The sequence below is a fragment of the Vicugna pacos genome, chromosome 23, assembly GCF_048564905.1.
Source record: "Vicugna pacos chromosome 23, VicPac4, whole genome shotgun sequence".
In the NCBI taxonomy this organism is placed as follows: domain Eukaryota; kingdom Metazoa; phylum Chordata; class Mammalia; order Artiodactyla; family Camelidae; genus Vicugna; species Vicugna pacos.
This window is the reverse complement of record NC_133009.1, coordinates 24,205,028-24,224,751: the sequence shown is the minus strand read 5'-3', so window position 1 is coordinate 24,224,751 and position 19,724 is coordinate 24,205,028. Positions and strand designations below refer to the sequence as shown.

General features: G+C 43.8%; 1 long non-coding RNA gene across 3 annotated transcripts; it reads left to right on the top strand.

Moving 5' to 3' along the window:
* Positions 1–4,932: 4,932 nt before the first annotated feature.
* LOC140688629 (uncharacterized) lies at positions 4,933–18,338 on the top strand. Of its 3 annotated transcripts, none has more exons than XR_012063332.1 (4): positions 4,933–5,041; positions 5,393–5,642; positions 12,358–12,481; positions 18,216–18,338. It is a non-coding gene; the product is annotated as an uncharacterized lncRNA (long non-coding RNA). The 3 variants fall into 3 exon arrangements; XR_012063330.1 differs by lacking the exon at positions 18,216–18,338 and adding an exon at positions 15,445–15,744; XR_012063331.1 differs by lacking the exons at positions 12,358–12,481; positions 18,216–18,338 and adding an exon at positions 6,021–6,300.
* The last annotated feature ends 1,386 nt before the right edge of the window (positions 18,339–19,724 follow it).

Sequence of the window (19,724 nt, the reverse complement as noted above, 5' to 3'; positions counted from 1 at the left end):
TAACTTCCAGCCCCAATATTTTATTTATCTACCGACACTCAAACGTTGGACCGTTAAGCTTCTAAAAAGAAATGTGCATGTGCTTCCTTGATTTCTTTTTACCTCTCTGTTTAGGGCAATGACAAGAATGAATCACCTGCCCTAGACTCAGAGGTGGAAATTCTAAAGGGAGGACACCTTTGCTCCTCTACAAGCCACTTCCCTCTGAGCTGTCATAGCCGGGGGAGAGACAAATTTCTCTCATTTGAACCATTGCACCTTGAGGTTTCTTTGCTACAGCATCCTGGCCAATACACGAATACAATACATACGCTTAGGATGTCTTTCTGGCCACAGAGTATTTCAGGATCAAAGGAAAATAACTGAGGGTTATTGGAAGGGAGTAGAAGTGAAATTAAGGACTCTGAGTTCCAGATCCAATTCGGCCACTGAATGCTGGAACTTCTAATATGGTAAAATGTTAGAGCTGCTATTTGTGCTAACCGGGAGGAGTCCCAAGAAAAATTGCTAATACGCTATCATTAATTTTCTAGATACTTATATATATGCGAAGTTTATAAGCATGGACTATTTCTGTTTGAATATCAACAAAACTGTTTAGAGTGGCTACCTCTGGGGATGGGAACGAGGGAGCAGGGGAGGTGGTGCTGATGGATAAGGGCTTGTGTTTGGTGCCTTTTGAATGTTACTGTTTTCAACTATGCAAAAATAATAATATTTAAGCCTCAGAAAAATGAACTAATCTAAGATAAATGGCTAGAATGGCTAGAATCTTAGCTGTTAACCCTTCACCCCATATGAATTAATTTCACCCTCTTCGGGTGACCATAGCCCACGGGGGTGCAATGAGAAAAAAAAAATGCAGCATTTTTTAAGGTCGTGGTTATCAATGGATGAGAAAGCAAAGTTACTCTTGGGTATATATATCCATAGCTTTCAAATAAGGTGCAAGAAAAGGCAGAACTTTCCCTAATGTATTTTTGTTTGTTTCCCATGGAGGCAGGAACCAATTGGCAGAAAGCTTGCCGTCCCCTCCCCCACACATACACATCATCACTTTGTAAAGGTCACCCCACAAGGAAGAGGTTGCCAAGTCAGGGTGAAGACAGCTCAGCCAAGGCCCTCATTACACTGATCCGTGCTGTCTTCCATCCTTCATCAGCGCTGAAGTCAATATTTCATCTGGGAGCTAAAATTAAGTCATCACCCCTCCTGTGAGCAACACCACTCCTGAAATAAAAATTTTACAACATTAGGCTGGAGGAGGATCACTTAGCATTTGAAAACACTTCCCCTGTGACCTTGAGCTTTTATCGCTCGGGAGCCAAAATAAAATCTCTCAGGCAAGATTTATGAATAAATAATTAACCATGAAAATAAAATCAGCAGTGAGAAAGAAGTGAGTCCTTTCCATTTACAGGCAAAGTTTCTCTGGCGGATGTCACTCTCTCTTTTGTACACACAGCATTTTTAAGGGAAAAAAAAAACATCCCAAGATGTGCCAGCCTGACCTAAACGACAGGGGCTGTGAAAACGTAAGACAGTCTGCACGGTCGGCCTCTCCCACAATCTTCCTGGATCCTCAGAACGTGCCCAGGTCACCCAGACGCTGAGGGGCACCGGAAACTCTCAACGTCCGTCCTTGGTGCCTTCGCCCCCACCCCACTCCACCCTCCCCAACCGGAGCACGGGGCTGCTCTCCCCGGGACCTGCCAGCAACCCCGTGTCCTTCCCAGAGGAGGAGGTGGGATGGGGCAGCAGCCGTGATGAAAGTCCTCCAGAGAAGACCCTGGGGCTCATTCCGCCCCCACCCCAGAGTAGGGCTCTCTAAGAGCAACTCAGCCCATGGGACAAAAATGATGACACAGGGGAAAGTTCAACCCACCTTTCAGGCAACTCACAAAAAAATCACAAAAGGAGAGCTCCCTGTCTCCTTTAAATGAAAACTCAGCGTCCTGGGGACACCAGCCTGCCATCTTCAGCTCTGATTCTCCTGCGGCTTCTCTAACGACCTACAGGCACCTTTCCCTCCCCTGAGGTGCTGGCCTCCTGCTCAGCTGCCCGTCCTCATCCTCTTTCACACAACCAAACACCCCCAGTGCGGGAAGAGGAAGCCCAGGGGTGTCAGGCCTTCTGCAGAGAGACAAGGCGCCAAGGGACCTCCGTGCACTTCCTGGGCCCACAGTCCGTGAAGATACATAAAGTACAACTGCAAATCTATACCTTTATTTTTTATTTTCACAGAACTTATTTTTTTTTCTTTAAACTGCTCTAATCTGCCTCCCTGCTGATTCATGTTAGTCATGTATTCTCTGAAGAAAGATGGTGTTTCAAATAATTCTGGAGCCCAACCACCTGCCTAGGATCAGAAGGAGGCCCTTCTCAGCTTCCTGCCTCTGCACCGGGTTCTCCTTGAGGGGGAGGAGGGAGAGGACCAGGGGGAAAGGGGGTGGAGGCAGGGGTTGGGGGGAATGGGGAGCAGGGAACAAAGAGGAGGGGGACATGAGTCCTCACTAGAGCAGCCTGGCTCTGGAGGGTCCCCTGTTCCTCTGTTGCATGCAGAAGCCCACAGGCTGGTGGGGAGCCATGTTCCTGGAAATGAAAACAGCAGAAGTTCTCTTCCTGGCAAATGGAGATTAATGCTCTTGCATCTCCCAGAGTTCGCTTCAGAAGTGAGGTTCATGTTAAGCATTCCTCCAGCTGTTGGAGGGCCCTCAGGGTTCTCCTGCCTTCCAGGTTCCAGGACTCTTAAGCTGCCTGCTTTCATCAGGGGCCTTTGGTGGGGTCACTTCTCTATGACAGCCTCCCGCATTGAATTTCCACCTGGAAGAATCTTTCGAGATAATCTGAGCAAAAGCACTTTGTGCAAACCCAGAGCATGATACCAATGGCAGTTTGTTTGTTTGTTTGTTTAACAAATTGCTCACTTCTGTTCTGTATACCTGACAAATTTACACTGCTGATTCTCTATCTTATTCTTAAATCACTTTTTTTATTCTTGCCTTACATGTTGTAAAGCTGCTTTATTGAGGTATAATCGACATACAGTAAACTGCAAGTATTTAAAGTACATAATTTGATAAGTTTTAACAAATATAAATACGCATAAAACCTCCCCTTTAATCAAGATAAGAAATCTATCCATCACCCTCAAATGTTTCCTCAAGCCCTTTTTAAATCTATTGAGTAGCAGAATGACACCGTTTCTGCCCTAGCTCTGACCAGAACCAGCCGTGTGCCCTTGGGCCTCTGCAAATTTTCATTCACTAACACGTTCAGTGAAGGCTTTGGACTAGAACGATCTCACCTGGTCCTCTAAGCCCAAGCCTTCTGCGAATCTAGTCTTGAAACCACCCTTCAAGGGCAGAAGTTCACCCATGGGTTTCCTCATTGTTCTTCCTGCCCAAAAAATTTCTCCTCCAGCTTTGACACAACACATGGCATCATCATATTCACATTTTTCAAACAAAATTCCATCCACTCTGTTGCATCTCTAACAGGTTGGTTTCATGGGCAAATGACCAGCGTGGTCACGCAGAGCCCCACCCTCAGAAGATGCATGCATGCCCTTGGAGTTTAATCCTCTGCACTTGCCATCTTGAAATTCTTAATAATTTTGTCTTTGAATTTGTGCTTAGTAAACGAAGTCCATGGGACTTTGGAGCAGGGAGCTTGGAGCTTTGTCTCACATGCACCCCTAACTCCCACTATCTCCCTACCTTCTTGCCTCTCAGCTGTCTGCTCTCCATGTCTTGGTACCCTGGCCCCTCATTGCTGATCCCATCTCAAAACCACTGCCATCCTCCATCTAGGGTGGAAGCCAAGTAACACTGCGGGGTGAGGCCTGCATTCTGCTGTTATCCTCTGCTCTCAGCAGGGGAAGGATCAGGGTGAGATATTTACCCTGTAGCATCTTGGGACAGGACCATCTTGCACCTGGCTGGCAACACCACTGCACATTTGGTGGGCAACCTGGGAGATGCGGAAGGTCAACTTCAGTCCAGGTACCAAACCTATTGAGGCACAGGTTAGCGCAGCTGGCATATAGGAAGGGGAGACTGACTTCACCACCTGAACTGGCCCCATGTTTGCAATTTGCACTGAGACCCACAGAGCATGTGCTCTCTACAGTCACAGCTGATAAATATAAATTGCCTGATGTAGTCTAGGAGTCAACAGGACAGTCCCTCATCTATGCCTGATCAAGAGGTACTGCAGGAAATGACATTTCAGGGAGCAAAAAGTGATGAATATTTGATGATCCTCTGCCCCTGGTCATTGTGTCACCCAGGGGTAGGCAGAGACAGATAAAGAATCTCCAGCTGGTTCAAGGAACAGGACCAAATTGTGTTAGCCAAGCTGGAGCCGAAGTGTTCTTCCAGACTGCATGGGTAGAAACATCTGAGCAGATGGCAAGCCTTTCTGGTCTGCTCCAAGGTCGGGGCTCTGCCCAGCCTCCTCTGGATACCTCTCCCGCCACCTCACTGCTGCCTGAGTTGGCTGTAATGGAAAATTGCACCTGCACCCATTCGCTAGGGCTGCCATAGCAAAGTACCACAAACTGGGCGGCTTAGAACAAGAGAATGTACTGCCTCCCAGTTGCGGAGGCTGGAAGTCTGAGATCAAGTCCCTCAACAGGGTTGCTTCCTTCTGCGGGGCTTCCATTCCAGGCCTCTTCTCTAGCCTCTGCTGATTTGCTGGCCGTCTTTTGTGGTCCTTGGCTTGATCTCTGCCTTCAAGTTGACATTGCATTCTCCTTCTGTGCATGTCTGTGAGCAAACTTCCCGTTTTATAAAGACACCAATGGTATTGAACCAGGGTCCACCCCACTCCAGTATGACATCATGACAACTAATTCCATCTGCAACAACCTTATTTCCAAATAAGGTCACATTCTAAGGTACTAGGGTTCCAACATGAATTCTGGGGAGAACACAATTCAACCCATAATAGCACCCATGAGTCAACCATCAGAGACCATGCTTCCACAGTTACTCCAGGGAGAGGGAGATCATTGGCCAGGTCGAAACTCAAGTTAAGGGTAAGCAAGTTTCATCTATAGAAGAGAGGGGAAAATCTAAGATCCTTTGGCTCTAGAATGCAGCTGAGGGGAGAGAGAAAGAGGAAGAGGAAAGAGAATGAAGGATCATCACAGAGTAAGGGGATAAAAGAACATAGAAAAGGATGACAGAGCCAAAGGACAGGGTTTGCTGGTTTCACAAAAGGCCCTGGGTCCAGTCCTTTTTCAAAAGGTTGCTTGTTTCCAGTCTGTAACTTCACGTTTTCCCAATTTGGAAACTTAAACCAACACACACACACAAACACACACACACACCCCCCACATAAGCTACCATCAAATAACTCATCTCTAACAATCTTTCCTTTGCTGCAGCAAGGACCAGTTTCTCCCCCAAAGCAAGTTCTTCCAGCAATGTGTCCTTCATCTCCAACTGTGCCCAGGCCTGTATCAACACTTCCTAAGTGTGTTAAGCAAAATCCTGCAGCATCTGCAAAGATGTCAGAAGCCTATTAAAAAAGAAGAAAAGAAGTTGCAAGTGTTGCACCTTCCTGAAAAACATCAATCAGTTGAATGCTTCTTCAAATATGTTCAAATGTATTATAAAGTACATACAAAATGGCAGGTGGGTATTTTAAATCCTATTTAGAGCCCCTGGCTTATCAACAGTCAGCCCCAGCACCTGTGATCTCTTCACAATCCTGCATTCCTAACAACACGCTATGGTGTTAGCTAGCCACTTGTACAGCAGAGGAAAGGTAAGTGTATGTTCCAATGAAGATGCACTTATTAATGGCCCTAAATGTCCAATAAGTTAGCAAACTTTAAAACCTCATTAAGACTTCTGTTCTTAATCCATGGGTTTGCTCATTTAATAAACGTGAGCCCAGAGTAAGGAGCTGTTAGCATTTCACAACGGCCATTTGGGGGCACCTGGCACGGTTATGAGTTAGATGGGATTTTACTGTTTTTTGAAGCCAAGTATGTTGAAATCCCCTGCAAGCCCTGTCCAGGTGTGAAGCAGCGTCAGAAGTAGCCTGATTTCTGGATTCCAGAGCAAGGAGCTACGCAGGAAGGATAAAGAAGGAAGAGAACTTGGAAAAAGGAGAAATGAAATCCACTTTTCCTCAGCAGCAGGGATAGAGGGAGAGAAGGAGGGAGGAAGAGGAAGGAGAGCTCCAGCCCGTCCCAGGACCAGCATGTAGGAGTTGTTCTTGTTTGTGTAGTTCCCAGTTTGTTCCTCCATTTCTGAAACTCCAGATTCATAAAAGCTCCTGTTTTCACTCCATGTGCCTTCCTACTTGACAAAGAGATTCTCAGCTCATAATAATTTAGGGGATGTAGAAGCTTTTAAATCGTGATTATGTAAGAAAAGCAACAAGCCAAAAGCGATGGCCAACCTGAGTCCATTGCACTCATTTGCTGAGAGTTGCTGGACACTGGTGGACTTCACAGAAATGAGCATGTGCCTATGCACACATACACACACACTGTTGTCCAAACTCCACATAAAATAGGATAGCCTGGTGGGAAAAAAAAGGGAAGGGACCTGTATTTGTCAGCTCAGGCTCCCATAACAAAATACCGCAGACTGGCTGACTTAAACAATAGAAATTTATTTCTCACAGTCTACAGGGTGGGAATCCAAGGTCAAAGTGCCAGCATGGTCAGCTTTTGGTGAGGGCTGTCTTCCTGGCTTGCAGGTGGCCACCTTCTCATTGTGTCCTCATATAGCAGAGAAAGAGCAATCTTTTTCTCCTTCTCTTCCCACAAAGCCACTAATCCTATCATTATGACCCCACCTTCACAACTTTGCTAAACCCTAATCACATCCCAAAGGCTCATCCATTAAAACCATCACATTTGGGGTTAGAGGTTCAACATATAAATATTAGAGGGGGACACAATTCAGTCTACAGCATTCCATCCCTGCCTCTCCCACATTTATGCCCGTCTCACATGCAAAATGTGTTCAAGCTATCCCAACAGCCCCAGGAGTCTTATCTCATTGCAGCATCAACTCTAAACTCTCACCTAAATGTCATCTAAATCAGATATAAGTGAGGCTCGTGGTGCAGTTCATCATGAGGCAAATCCCTCTCCTGTAAAACCAGACAAGTTATGTGCTTCCAGAATACCTTCGTGGGACAGACATAGGACATCCCCATTCCAAAAGAGGGAATTTGGAAAGAAAGAAGGCATGACAGGTCCCAAGCAAGTCCGAAACTTGGCAAGAAAAATTCCACTAGATCTTAGATCTGGAGATTAATCCTCTTTGATTTGGTGTTCTGCCTTCTGGACTCACCGGGGCAGTGGTTCTACCTCTGTAGTTCCACCAGGTGAGGGTTGCACCGACAAGGCTCTGGGCAGCTCCATCCCCACGTTTCCACAGAACAGTCCCAACCATCGGGCTCTGCAGGGCACTCCCTCTCCCAAGGAGTCAGTCAGAGGCCAGCTGGCCCATTGAAACTAAGGCAGTGACCTCGGTGATCTCTGAATTGCCTTAAGGATTCTTCTTCCAATTCCTTGAAGAATAGTGCACATTTTTCAACCACACAGCTCTATGATCCTGTCCCATAGGATCTAAGAATTCCAGAAGCCTTTCCTCATTTTGTCTCATTTTTTTTTCTCTCCCTTTTAGTTCAAACTGGCAACATCTTGGCTGGTATAATCCCATCTCTATTCCTGGCTTCTGCTGAAATGGCCAATTAAGTCTACAAGTCATCCCCATAATCTCTTTATCAAGTGGTATCTCTTTATCAAACGGTTGTTCAGCCACACCCTTAGTGCTCCCTTCAGAACAAGATTTCAAATCTTTTGCAATATAGGTAGGGGGAGGATTTTCCAAATCTTCAAGTTCTGTTTCATTTTTGCTTAATAATTCCCTCTCTGATTTCTCTCTCTGCTTTCGCATTTTACTGTAAGCAGTCACGAAGAACCAAGGCACTCCTTCAACACTTTGCTTAGAAATCTCCTCAGCTAAATATCCAAATTTCACTGCTCACAAGTCCTGCCTTCCACAGAACGCTAAAACAGTACTCAGCCAAGTTCTTTGCCACCTTATAACTAGGATCACCTTCCCTCCACTTTCCAATAACATTCCTCATGTCCATCTGAGACGTCACCAAAACCGTCTTTTCACATACATAGGCCTAGCATGCACCTCAAAACGTTCCCTGCCTCTACGCATTGCCCAGTTCCAAAGTCACTTCCACATGTTCAGATATTTGTTACAGAAGCACCCCACTTCTCAGCACCAACATCTGTATTAGTCTGGGTTCTCTAGAGAAGCAGAATCAACAGGAAGAGAGAGAGAGGCAGAGAGCAAGACAGAGACAGAGACAGAGAAGGAATTGGCTCATGTAATTATGGTCACTAAAAAGTCCCAAGATCTGTGGTTAGCAAGCTGGAGCCCTAGGCAAGCTGATGGTGTGGTCCCAGGCTTAGTCCAAGTCCAAAGACAGAAGAAGACTGATATCTCAGGTCTAAGACAGTCAGACAGAGAGAGAGCATTCTCTCTCACTCCACCATTTGGTTCTATTCAGGCCTTCAGTGGATGCGATGAGTCCCACCCGCACTGGGGAGGGCAGTCTGCTTTACTCAGTCCACTGATTCAGATGTTAACCTCATCCTGAAACACCCTCCCAGATACATCCAGAATAATGGTGGACCAGCTATCCAGACCAATCAAGTTGCCACACAACCCTCATAGGACCCAAAGGAAATGAGGACATAAGGCTACAACAGAATGATTTCTGCCTCTCCATTCTGTGCTCTGCTGGCTCCTTCCCTCAGGGCACTGACCAAGCGTTGTCTTGACTGAATGAAGTAAGGAGAGGTAGGAGGGACACGGAAGGAAATGGACAAGATGGATGAAACAAAATGAGTTTAGGGCCAGCATACTTTGGGGATGAAACTTAATTTGGGGTAATCTACCAATTTATAAAAGGGAATTTTTAATAATCACCTTTTATTGGTCTATATCTCTAGTATGTGAATGCATTAAATGAGATTACAACATAGGATTTGCAAGGAAGTAACAGGATCAAGAAGAGGTTGTTTTTTTTTTAATTTAAAACAGAAAAAGAAAGGATTTATTAAGCTCCCACAATGTCCCTGACGCTCTTTGCATGTCCCAAGAGCCCTTTGAGGTAGATACTATTCTCCCTACATTACAGATGTGGAAATTGAGGTAGAGGTGCATCCTGCCATGATGGCGGGGCAGGGACTGGCCGGGGTAGCTGCCACTCCTGCTCTGTTGTTCTCCGCTGACTCACACTCAGCAGCTGACCTGCTGCTAATTAGCAATGGATGCCCCTCCTCCCTTCTCCACATGTGCACATCTCTAGAGAACATTTTTCTCTCATTAGTATCAAAAATGAACCAAGGTTTTTAGCCCCCAAGCTCTGGAATCAATTAAGCATTTTAATCAGAGATGAGGGTTTGCAAGAAGCTGTCGGTAGCCTCATTCCCAGGCAAACACTCCTGCCCATGCCTCATCACTTCTAATAAGTCAATAATAACACATTTCATCCTGCCCTCCACAGTGACTGAGTCACTCCTAATTACCCACATCTGCGAGAGGAATCTCTTTATTAGGACCTGAGCTAACACTGTCCTAGGACCCCTTCTATGATCTCACACATTCTCTGGGACAGAGGATGTCAAGACGAGAGAAAATGGGGAAACATACTCTTCCCTGTTCAGAGAGCCAGGCAGAAGGTGTCACATTTCACGCAGCTGTGATAAAGCCAGGGACTAGTAGTCATAATTCATAGAGTTAAATTATAGAGAGGTGGAACTTTTTTTTTCAATTGATCTACCAGCAAAGTAGGAAACACAGCTTATTCTTCACCCCTTGGAAAAATAACTGCAGAAAATTAGGTTACTTTTTTGTGGTCAGTCTTAGCATACCTTGTCTCTGTTACTAGTCAGTTCCTATTTCAAGGGAAAAAAAGTAGACCTGTGGCTCCTTTTCTATAGTAACACAGCCAATGATGATTCTGTAACTAACACTCCAGTCGATGGATTATTGCAAACGGGAACCATCTAGACTTGATATACATCTTTCCCCAGGACGCCAAAGGATACATGTGGACACCCCGCACTTCATCAGTACATTAAATTGGTCAATTATGTTTAAAGGAAAGGGGCTTCTCTCCCCTGTGCCAGTGTTTGGTTGAGAAAGCCACCTGGGAAGGGAGAGAGGCATTCCGTTCTGAGAATATAACTGCATTTTCCATGACCAACAAGGCAATAGAATTGGGTCTCTGAGACCCAAGAGAACCCTCCTGGTGCCACTCCATTCAGCCCCCAGCTCCTTGATAAGAAATCCTCTTCCCTCCAAAATAGTAGTAAACTCTGCAAAACTATTAACAGCAGCTTGGGCTAGTTTAAGTCTAGCTGTCACTTTCCAGATAGACTTAATATTGGATATTAAACCCCCAAGAATACAAACACTGCCTGACCGCAGAACACACGGCACACAGCAGCTCACTGGAGCATCACTCGGAGATCGTGACAAATTCACGCAGCGCAGTGTACACCTCCTGCTCTCCTTGCATTCCATGCCATCTGTGCCTTTGCCACTGCCACTGTGACAGGACTTCTCCTAGGCTACCGCCGCTAAGCTGAACTTGTGCCCTCTCCCCTGTGATGTACTAGCAGATGAGCATTTAGCACTCATCCCCGAATCAGAGGGGATCCATTTAATCCAAAGCGACATGCTGTGTAGCCACACCCAGAAAGGAGTCTGCGCTGCTGTGAGACGCAGACTTGGGAGAGTCTCCACGCTGTTGTTTCACAACCTCATCAGTTGGAGAAAAGCATGCAAATCTAGTCAACAGTGGCCCCCAAAATGTATAAGCCACCAGCAAAATGAAAACACATTAATAACACTTTGAGTTCCACCTCCCATGGAGCCCTCTGCCGTCTCTCTACACCCACGATGTCTTCAGTCAGTCATTAAATATGCCCTGGCACCTGCGCTGGGCTCTCCTGGAAGAGCAGGGAGCCAGGAGAACTGTGTGGGCAAGTTCTTACATCGACAAAGGGATTCAAATTTAGACTTGGGAAGTTACCTCCCAAGGAAGTCCTACATCAGTCACAAAGATACACTGAGTGATTCAAAGAAGAAATGCATCACCCAGACTTAAACACCCATCCAGTCATTAGAACGCGCCACCCCTAATGCACTATGAATTGTCATCAAGCTATAATTAAGCTCTGAATAGAGAGGATTAACTTGTGCTTTATAGCATTAATTTGTTCGATATAAACCTCCAAAATGGACTACAAGAAAGTTCAGACTTTTCTTTATATTTCAGTATACTGGAAGCCTTTAAAGATGGAAGGGAATTGGACCTCTCTGAACTGCTGTGGGAGAGAGAGGAAGAGAAAGGGGGAGGGTAGTGGGTGACAGTCCATAACACATAAGCTTTGTTGTCCGCCCAGCCCTCTGTTTCCCTCCAGGGCTCCGCTGAGCGAGGGCACCCATTTAGGTGCTTTCTCCCTTCCCTGAATTTTGGCCCTTTCCCTATGTCATAATGTCTTCTGGGGGCTTCTAACAATATGGCACACTGAACTGATTAAAAAAAAAAAGTCTCTCTTAAAATCATGTTAAATGCTTGATAAAATATAACACATTTTTTAATTCATGGTCAATTTTGAAAGAAGGATGTTCCAGCAATGAAGAAGGGATCCAAGCCAGATAGTCAGGAAGGGGTTGCACTTCCAACTGAGCATATTTATATATAAAATCTTTCTTACGTTTTAGTCCCCTCCCCTGACTGGCATATGTCCCTGGCTTCTAGGGTAGACTCATATCAGCAATGTTCTTAATCTGGCTGCCCAGAGATGAGAATGACCTCATTTCCCCCAGACAAGGGGTACTCTGAGGAACTCCGGTAAAGATCCCCTCTCTCAGGTTTGGGGTAGAGCTAGGGTGACACACACTCAGTTGCCCTTGGTACCTTGGGGTATCTGGGCCTTCACTTTCCAGTGGTAACCTGCCACACTTCTGTTGCTCCCAAAGTGCTGTGGAGCCAGCCGCAGCTAGCCTGATGATGCTGCAGCCAAGGGGGGCCAAGATCGGTGGGGGCTGCTAGTTGGGGTGGGCCACTCCCGAGAATTGAGAAGATGCAACAATTCACATCCTCAGAATACACGCAGACTCCTCTCTACTAAGATGGTGGCTGAACAACGGCTCTGGGGAAATCCCAATGGTCTCCAACCCCTGTGCACCTATTTTTAAAGACTTCACATGGCACACAGGCTTCAGACGGAATCATACCCAGCTCATCAAACCTTCACTGCAAACACGTGTGTGCTTTTACCTGCAGAACAAATGCCCAAATCGGAAAAGCCCAAATGCAGTTTTGAAGAAATAAGTAGGGCTCGCTTTTCCCTGAAGGCTTGATCTCACACTCGGAGTTCTCACGTAATCTGCCACGGACCTCGTCATAGGTGAGTGAATGACCTCTTCATATAGCTTGGAACACAGATCGTCCATTTCCTCCATGTTTCTTGCCCCAGAATGCTTGCCATCCACCGCCTATGCTGCATAAGGCCAGCCTTTTCCTCCCTGGGCACGGCTTCCTATTTTAAGCCTATGATTCCCACTGATGTAATGGATGTCAATTCAGTGACAGCAGCCTCAGAACCGTGCTGTATTCAGAGAGCACTGAGTCTGTCTTCACAGATGGGCCTCCGAATACTTAGATCTTCCCAACCCAGTAACTCTTCGGATGGTACTGAAATGCTGATGGTCTCATGACTTTCAATGCAAAAAATTAGACTATCCAAGTAGAAAAAGATCTTAAAACCCCTCATCATCTCTATTCTTTCACTGGCATTTGAATTTCCACTCTAACATACTCAGTCACTGCGTAGCGATCTCTGTTAGAAAGCCTGCAGCTCCAGGAAAGTCACTGACCTCCAAAAGTCATTCCTTATATTTTGGGACAACTGTAGCTACTTGAAGAGCCATCCTCATTTTAGCCAAAATCTGCCTCTCAGCTATGCACACCCAGTAGTCTATGTGCTGTCCTACCAGACAGCCCTGCGAATGCGAGAAGGCAAAAAGCCCGTTCTCCTCGCCCCTTCTTGGTCCCAAATGGATCACAGGCACTTCTTCCAATCAACATTACACACCACTTTCTAAGCAGTTAGTATTTATAATACGATCTTTGCTGTAGATGTTATTGTATCCATTTTATAAATGAGAAAACATGGATTTGGAAGAGATAAGTGTTTGCCCTGATGTCACCAGCTGGCTGGTGACAGAGCCTTGCCTCAAACCCAAGCCTCCTGATTCCCAATCCTTTGATCCTTTTGCTGCCGGAGATGAATGGTTTTGAGTGCCCTCACGATGTCTGACACTCTTCTGTGGACACAAACCTATATTAAGGCACACATTACTGAATCAGATACACCAAGGGGCGAGTGTTCAGAGCGGTGTGGAATTTCCATGTCCTTTGTTCCCACATGCCCTTTCAGTTCACGCAACCCAAGTTCAAACTGGCTTTATTGGCACCATGCCCTTGCTCTTTAAATAATCTTTTTTTTCACCACTTATGGAAACTATATATGTTTATGGTAGAACACAAAGATGAGCAAAAAGAGAAATAATCCAAAATTCCATCAACCACATAAAGCCACTTTTAATCTAACACATATTTGTTAATAAATAAGATCATATTGTAATGTTTTGTAATCTGCTTTTTAAATTCTATTATCTATCCATGTACTTAAATATTTTTTCATGACATCAATATAATAGTTGCATTATATTTCTTCATGTGAATATGCTATATTTTAACCAGTGCCCTGTGGTTGGAGACTCGTGTCCAATCTTTCTTGCTACTGTTACAATATTGGAGTGAATATCCTTGCAGCTAAATATCCCACATGTCTATTATATCATTTCCATAGGATAAATACCTAAAGGTACCATTCCTGAGCCGAAGATATTCATATTTTAGGATTTCCTTTTCTTTTCTTTTTTTTTTTTCACCTTGTGCACTTTTATTTCAGTTCACAGACTTGAGTGGCTAGGCCAGGGTGCTGGATGAGGGAGACATGGAAAGTCTTGACTCCGTAACTTAAAGACTATCTTTCCATTTCATAGATGAGGAAGCAGAGGCCCAGAGGTTAAAGGCCATCCTTATGCAGCTGCCTTAGGATTTTCTTATTTGAATTGACAAATATACCTTCAAAAAAAACAATTTATATTGCAACCAAAAGTGCAAAAAGTGATAATCACAAACCCTAGCATTTTGAATGTTAGCTTTCATTTAATATTTGTCAATTTTGTGGGCCAAAAATAGTTTCTTAGTGTTATTTTAATTTGCATTTTTTCATTTATTTATTTGCCAATGTTAATGTTCTTTTATACCCATTCATATCTTTTGCCCATATTTTACTGGATGTTTACATTTTTATTAATCAGTAGAGTCATTCACACCTCTCTGTTGAATAATGTGAGTTTATCTGTGTATTAGTCAAAACCTTCAAAACTTTTTCAATGAATGACACTGTTCAGACACAGTTCTCCTGTCCAGTATGTATCTCACAGCTTTGGCAGTCATTTATGTCTCATTTACATGTCTCCCTATTAAATTTCATTTTGTTAAATTTACTGCATTATTGCAAACCATCAAAACAACTGCATCCCCATTCCATCATAATTTCCCCCTATTCTGAGACATCCACCCATTTAGCCCATCTTCCTACACGTTTACATGGGTCAGGATAACAGAGCACAGGACAGACATGACTCTTGAGAGTCCTGAGACCTCCCTACAAGAGAACATCACTTGCCATTTATTTCTCAGTTCCTTTGGGTTACGTCAGAATTCTCATTCAGTTATTAATGTGTGCCTAGCCATTGAAAGTACAAATAATGAGTCAAAGCGTGCAATGGCCTCAGGTCATAGGTAGCTTATAGACTACTGAGAAAGACACTAACCAAATATTCACACGGACATACAACTGCTATAATGGCAAGTGTGGTGAAGGAGGAGCACTCAGGGCTATGAGAGCCAGCCACAGGGATCCATCAGTTACAAGAGCCCAGTCAAGACATGGTGGTTGTTTGGTGTAGTGTAGAGATGGAATAGAGAAAGAGAAGTAGACTTGAGAAATATTTAGAAAGCAAAACCAAAAGGACTTAAGGATAAATTGGATATGGAAAATATAGGGAAAGAATTTGTCTAGGATGACTCCTAGGATTTGGGTTTGCACAGGTGAGGTCAGCAGATGTGATCTCCAGGATCCCATAGCTGTCTACGCATGTGTTTGTGTGTGTGTGTGTTTTCATTCCAATGCCAAACTAAAATTATTTTAAGCATAGTCTGGATAATCTCTATGGTCACTCCTGGAGTTAAACAAATCCACATTCTAAAGCCTGTATTTGTGTTTGCATTCAGGACCCTGTTAGCACCAGAGATCGCCCCGGGGTGACAGTGCTTAACCGTTAATGAACGGAGGAGCCTGCTCACAGCCACAAGCTTGATAAACCCTCTCATCAACTGACTTGCTTTAAGTATAACACTAAAATTGAATTTTTTTTTCCACCAATTATAAAGATCTTCGACCAGTTACAAGCCAGTGAATCTCTCAACAGTTATAAAGATCAGATTTTACAGAATAAAACATTTTCATTTCTTAGTTACTAAAGTAAGGCTTTGAATTGTCATGAAAACTTCAAAGTAAAGAAATAACACTTCTTTAATTGTCACAAGCTAATTAGAAAACTCGAGAGGGGATCTGAAAAAATTTGTCAAAGATGGGCTCAGGCCAAGGAAAGGGGAAATATAAGGTCATATCAGGCTATGGGAGGGAAGGTCTCACAGTAATTTGAATAGGAAAAGTGGAGGGAGTCATAGATGGCCTAAAACTGAATTCAGAGGGAACTGAGTAGTAGCAGTGAGGACCATATTCACCGTAGTAGGAGTGATTTAAAATCAGAGAAAAAAAATCATTAAAATAAATGTGAGTAATAAAGACAATGTCATACTGGCATAAGGATAGATGTACAGTCCAATGGAACCAAACTGAGTGTCCAGAAATAAACCATTACATTTACGGTCAATTGATTTTCAACAAGGATGCCAAGACAATTTAAAGGGGAAGGAACAGTCTCTTCAACTAGTGGAACAACTGTTTACTCACATTCAGGAGACTGGAGTTGGACCCCTTCCTCCCATCAAACCCAAAAATAACTTGAAAATGGGTCATAGACCTAAATGTGAGAACTAAAACTATAAAACTCTTGCACATCCACGCAATGGATTACTATTCAGCTATAAAAAGGAATGAAATACTGAAACCTGCCGCAACATGGATGAGTCTTGAAGACATCTTTCTAAACGGAAGAAGCCAGACATACAAGGCCACATATTGTATGATTTCATTATCTGTAATGTCCAGATTAGACAAATCAATGGAAAAAGAAAGTAGACTGGTGGTTGCCTAGGGTTGGGGGAAGAGAGACAGGAAGTAAGAGGGAGTGGGAGTGACAGCTAATGGATACGTGATTCCTTTTTTGAGGTGATAAAATGTTTTTAAAAATTTGTTGAGGTGATCGTTTCACAGTTCTCTGAATATCCTAAAAAACACTGAGTTATATACTTTACACATTTAGATCGTATGGTGTATAATTTACATAAAGTGAAATAGACAGATTTCAACTTTACAGTTTGATAAATTTTGACAACTGTATGCACCCAAGTGACTATCACCCCAAGTAAAACAGAAGATTTCTCTTTCCCCAGGAAAGTTCCATTTCCCAGGAAAGTTTCCTAGAAAAGTACCCCTTTTATTTAATTCACCCTTCCCCCAAAATGTAACTGCTACTCTGATTTCCATCACCATAGCTTCCCAGACTTCATGTGAATGGAACCACACATTATATATTTAGTATGCCTGGCTTCTTTTGCTTAGCAGAAAGTTTCTGAGATTCATCCATGTTATTACATGTCCTCTTTTTGTAATGCTGCTGAATAGTAAGTCTTCTATAGAAATATATCACACAATCATTTTATTAATTCACCTATGAATGGGCATTTGTGACATGGCCTGTTTTTAGCTATTAAGAGTAAAAATGTTACAAATATTTTTGGTTTTGCTTTAAGATCCTTTTAGTACCAAGAGTCACTTGGAATTTGCTCCCCGCCCCCCCAAATCTGGGCAGTCTCCCTCACTGCCTGATGAATTAGATTGTGGAGGGGTGATGCTCTGCCAGCTCCAGGGCCCAGGGCTTAAGAGACCAGCAGCTTCCACTTTGATCTCTTGGACAACTTGCCTGGGAGCCCTGAGCCAACTACCTAGCTAAAGAGACCATAAGAAGGGGTCCCAGACATCATGGGAATGGAGAGGGCCCAGCTACATCAAGCCTTCAGCCGTCCCAATCCAGGGAATCAACATGCAATCCTCATTTGTCATCCATAGAGACAGCAGACAAGATAGTCTTTAAGAGACAGATGTTAAGAGATGAATTATTGATCAAACCGTAAACAAATTGGAAGATGAAATGCATTTGCTAAAGGGAATCAACATGCAAGGGAGGCTGCCCTGGACCATCTGGACAGGACTAGCCACCAGCTGAGTACCACAAAGTGACCCCAGTCAATGTCATGTAACACAAGAGAGTTGCCTGAATTCTTGACTCACAAAACCATGACCCATAATCAAATGGTGGTTGTTTTATGCCACTGGGCTTGGGCCTAGTTTTTCACCGTGTCCCGTCCCACCCCCCAAATTCATGTTCACTCAGAACCTCAGAATGTGGCCTTATTTGAAAATAAGGTCTTTGCAGATGTAATTAATGTGAGGATAGAAAGGCAATTATACTGGTGGGCCCTAATCCAATGACAAACATCCTTGATAAGAGAGAAAGTGACTCACAGAGACACAGAGGAAAAGCTAATGTGAAAACAAAGGCAGAGATGGGAGTGAGGCAGCTACAAACCAAGGATTGCCACAGATTTTCAGGAACCACCAGAAGCTAGGAAGAGACAAGAAAGGATTTTTCCCTAGAACCTTTGGAGAAAGGCTTTAGCCCTGCTGACACTTGACATTGAACTTCTAACCTCTAGAACTGTGAGATAATAAATTTGTCATGTTTTACACCACCACATTTGTGGTGATTTGTCTGCAGCAGCCCTGGAAAACTAGGGCTTCCATTCTCTTCCATCAGTCTATGTGCAGCCCTTTAAAGTGTGGCTGATTTCTCTGTCCATGGTGGGGTCAGCTGCTCCCTCAGCTGCACGTGTGTTACCAAGTCCAAGCTCGTCCTGCTCACCACACAACAGGCCAGTAAATCAAGAGGTGAGTTGTTGGGGCAAGGGATAGTGAGCAGCTTTATTAGGAAAGCCAGCAGACCAAGGAGATGGTGGACTAGTGTCCTAAAGAACCATCTTACCTGGCTTTGGATGCTAGTTCCCTTTATAGAACAAAGAACGGGAGGTGAGAAGGCAAAGTGAAAAAGGCGATAAGTTGTTACAAATATTTTCTGGTTCTGCCCAGACTCCAAAGGGGATGTGTTAATTTCTTCTTCCCTGCAGCCATTCACAGGTGGGCCTGGTCAAGCTGTTTCCTATAAGCTAAACAAAGGTATTTTAGCTTAATGCTCAGGCCTGGAGGCAGTGTTCCCAGATGGGCTATTATGTTTATTTTAAGCTTATAGGCAATAGCCCTTTAGTGATTAACTTGTAGCAGAAGCCATAGTATCCAATGGGTAAAGTAAAAGAAATGGGTCCAAAATGGAGTCAGATTTGTTCTTCCCTATTACACTCAGGGATGCGGGATGCAGTCAGCACCAGTCTCTTCTATCCTGGAAGGGCGTGTTCCTTGCTGGACTGAAGTTCATCCAGATTGCTTTGCATCTTCAACTCTCTGATGGTTTTTTTTTTTTTTTCTTTTAATGACTGTTGTGTAACTAACCTAGCTTTTTCATGTTGTGGGGATAAAAGCCACATTCTCCTGTAACTTCCTAAATCCTAATTGCAAGCTCATGCACAACTTTTTAATTTGCCATGCCCACGTTTTAGTAAAAGCTATTACATAACGAATTTCTAGCTACCTTTTTGTACTTCTACTTTTGGTAATATTATAACAAAAACGATCTGAACCACATTGGTCTCTGAGAGAAATCTTCTTTTAAGTTCCCCTTCAGTATGAAAGGCAGTTGATTAGGTCAGTCAGTTAATTATGAATTTATCCAGTTTTATGCACTTCAGCCCACAAACTCCATCTCTTCATTGCTTGTTTCTGACCACGCTTCTCATCAGCTGCTCTGTCCCCCTGTTACCCTGGCTCCACTCCTGTTCCAGGCCAAGACAAATATAGGACAGACTTCCTTCTGTCCAAAAATCAGACTTTCTAAGGCTGAAAACAAACCTGTAAGTAAATGTGTGTCCTAATTCCTATGATGCTACTGCTTCCTGTACTGGACCAGTTCTCATTCTGTATCAGAGAGGAGATTTCTGGGGAAACAAGTCTAGTCCCATTAGGATTTAACTAAATTGAACTGAATCTTTAGTGTTAAACTTGTTAGTGTTAGAATTAGACAAAATTATAAATGGTTCTTGTCATAGCAAAAGGAAAACGTAAGCTACCCTTTCATTAGGAATTGAGCATCTTTTTCCAATCTGCCTCCAGGAAGTCCTGTCAACAAACTTGAAAGGCACACTGCTTTGCAGATGGC